Raw genomic sequence first — 3,708 nt, 5'->3', positions numbered from 1 at the left:
ATATGTACGAATGTACATAGGATGGACCCTTACATACCTGTCTACACCCTCAGTATGTGTATGTGGCATAAACAGGTGTGAGAAGATAAGTGTGATCTCCGATGTAAAAAGCACTTTCAGTAGTCAGATGACTAGAAAAGCTTTGTACAAGTTCAAGCCAATTTTCCATTAAAATATTTTTTTCCCAGTTCATCTTTCAGTCTGACATATTTTTGTCCAGCATGTTCTTTGATCAGAAAGCAAAACCAACCACCGTCAAATGTAGGATTATATACTTTATGTGGGACTTATTCTCAGTTTCTGCCAGATTTAGCTCTGCTCAGGAGGCACTCTCAGTCATCTAAGTGTACCCTGGCTCACATTTGGTCTGTGTGTTCCCAAAGCCTAGCATATCATTACAGCAGAAAGAACACGGGGACAGCGGCTGACCAGTAATTTGGCCTTGCTAAATGTTGTCACCAGTTATTCCAAAGTTTCTTTCCATCCCAAGAGTCTGGACATTACAGAGACAACAAGCTACTCAGTCGGGACGGCAGATTGAATCTTAAGGTCATAAAAAGAGATATCAGATTGTATGACTCATAAAAAAATCAGTTCAACTTCCTCACTAACTAGTTTTCAACCATTTACTGTATCCACTCCAAGCTAAAACATGCAAGTAAACACTGACACATTGCCTTTAATTTCACTATGTAAACAAAAAGGCTGCCAACAGTGAATGGTTTTAATTAGCAAGCTAAATGTTTTTCTAACTGAAATTGTCTGACTTCAGTCTGAATTTTTAAGGCACCTTAGCTTTATATTTTCTTTCACCAAATTGCCCTTTTGAATAAGCAAATAATCTAAATCTCCATTTTTGTGCAAAATTCAGCCAGAATAAAACCTCAAATAGTCATCATGATGATACCTTTAAATTAGGTTTAAAGCATAATGTTCTGAAAGTTACAATGATAAAGTATTGTGCTTTGACTGCACTGACTGCTCTTTTTCAACATCAGGAAAATTATGCAATCTCAAAGTTCAGAGTCAGGATTTTAGTACAACCTTGCATCCCTGCCTTCTGTTTGATATTTGCTCTGTTTGGAGAGCTCAATAAAGCTCTGTCCTCCTAAGGTGAGTATGTGCATGAACACGATGTGTGAGGTATCTTCACCACACATGATCCACCAAAGCGTTGCTGGCAAGCGACTTCAAACAGGGCTCATTTATTCGGTGCACAGCAATGACATTCAGGTGGTGAGAATTGACATTTGTGAAGCAGAAATTAAGAGGAATTTGACCCTGGTTACAAAGGTGTCTTTCTGTAGCACGTGGGAAGGGGGGAGTGGGGTGAGAAAACTGACAGAGAGGGAAGATGGGAGGCAGAGGAGGAGTTAAGAGCCTGGAAGAGACTGGGGAGAGAGGAGGGCTAGAAAGATACTCAGGAAGAGATGGAAAGGTTTAACAGGCAGGCTGGATAGTGTAAGACAAAGGAAGAGGAGAGCAGAAAACAAAGGAGTGACCAGCTTGTGAAGAAGAAAATATGAAAAAGGACTAGGGTGATCTGGGAAGCCGCTTATTTCTGATTAAGTTATAGACACAGAACAGGGTTAAGATGGCAGTCCATTTGGCGACATAACTAAATAATGAGTTAAATCAAGTGAAATGTTATGTAAATTTGTGATTTGAGGCTGCCACTCTTGAGAGGAAATGGGCACTTAGTAGATTTAAGTGTCTTTAAGCTATTTTAAATCCTATTTTAAATTCAACACGTTCTTGATCAACTATAGAGAAACATTAACTCATCATGTAGATTTTTTTCCCTGAAGTGAAATGAGAAACTTACTTTCTATCACTTCAAGTTGCAAGGTTATGTGGTCCTCTCTAAACATGATGACGCTGACAGGCTGTAATGCGCTTGACGGTCCTGAACAGAACATTCATTGTGCTTACTCTCTCTGCTGGTGGCTCTTGGGACTACAGGGGGCAGCTTCAGCAGTGACACACTTGGCCAGACATCTGAAACATGGAAAGTGATGCTTAACATTCTTCTCATTAGTGTTAGGTTACTTATTTAAGGCAGGTTATTAAAAACTGTTTTACAACCTATTAAACACTACTCTGCACTAGAATAAAAGAGAAACATGAAACCCTTCTTAACTAGAGGTAAAACAAACAAAAACAAAACAAAACAAAACAAAACAACCAAAGCTCTCTGGGAGGTCTATAAATAGTTGAACCATAACAACTAAAGGGGAAATCCTAACACTTTGACTAAATCTATGTATTTGTGATTTATTGTCTTGCTGCTCTGGTTTGTACTAAATTCATGCAGGAAATCCTATTGTTGCATGTGTGCATGTCAGTTGCATGCAGATGAGTCATTGTATTGCCTGTTTTTGTTGCCTAAATTCAATAAATGTTTTAATACTTGGAAAGCCACATACATTTTCCTTAACTGTAAAAATCTGTAAAGAATGTGGGCTTAAAAAATTCCCACACTGACCAACAAGGCTGTAAAAGTGACATTAATAAATTGTGACTCAACCTCAAAAAGCAATTATATATTCTGGGTAAATCTAGTTATAAGCATCATTGTAGGTCTTGAAAAGTGAGCCTTGGCTTATCAGTTTTGCTACTGTTTGCTAAGAGGAAGGATATCTACACTGTTCAGAGTGTAAAAGATTAAGGAGGAGACATCTGAAGGAGGTGGGATGAGAGGTGGAAAAATAGAAAGATTGAGCCTACATGGTCACACAGATGCAAACCCATATTCCTGCATTCCTATGCCTTAGCATCTAAATATGTGGTAGAGGAAATAAAGCCACCAATGCAGTGTGAAATTTGCCAGTAAAAATGTTGTGATTTCAGTTTTGTCCTTTTGTTGTTGGTTGCTGAAAGTTGCTGAAAGTAGGGGGGAAGGCAGGGAAGCGCAACTTCATCTCCACCTGCTCTGATGGAGGGAGGAGTCAGGGCAACAGGAGATTGAAACTTAGATGAGGACGAAGAGGTCAGTGCTCCCTCTAGAGGTTAAAAGATAGAGGCGCGGCACCAATGGTCACCTGGGGCCCTTGGATCCTGCTGGACTGGGGAGTGTACCATCATCTCTCCAGGTCAGAGTTGGGACAGTCCTAGTCTTGGGCAGCAAGTGGGTGTCTTACAAGGAGCAAAAAGGAAATGAGTCCACTACTGCAATTTTCAAACCACATATTATATTTAGAATGTGTTACTAGTGTAATTTAAGTTAAATGCAATTTGCAGATTGCAGTTTATGAAAGAGAACTTTGTTAGATGATAAAATGCTTTGTAGGGTATGAAATGTAGGCCTTTTTTCATAACAAAATGAGAAACACTTCACTTACAGTATTAAAACCTTTACTCGGACATGATACAACAAACAGAAACAAGATTCAGAATTAATGACTGAAAAAAATTATTCATATTTTTTTTCTTCTTTCAATCCCCAAAGCACACAATAGTCAATCAGCTCCATGTGTACGATGGAATATGATACAAACAGGACAGAGAACAGACACAAGAGAAAGACAGAAAAAATAATAAAGAGTGACAGATTTCTTTCTGATTTTACAGTTCTTGTATTTGTTTAATACTTTGTAATAAACAAGATGAATAGTATAATCGAAGGAGAGACAGGAAACAAGACAAAGAAACAGTGTGTGAATTTTTCATGTGAAGAGTAAACAATTAAGGAAGATTCTAGATCTACTG

Source organism: Cheilinus undulatus, linkage group 16 (genome assembly GCF_018320785.1).
Source record: "Cheilinus undulatus linkage group 16, ASM1832078v1, whole genome shotgun sequence".
Taxonomy (NCBI): Eukaryota; Metazoa; Chordata; class Actinopteri; order Labriformes; family Labridae; genus Cheilinus; species Cheilinus undulatus.
This window is presented reverse-complemented; position numbering follows the sequence as displayed.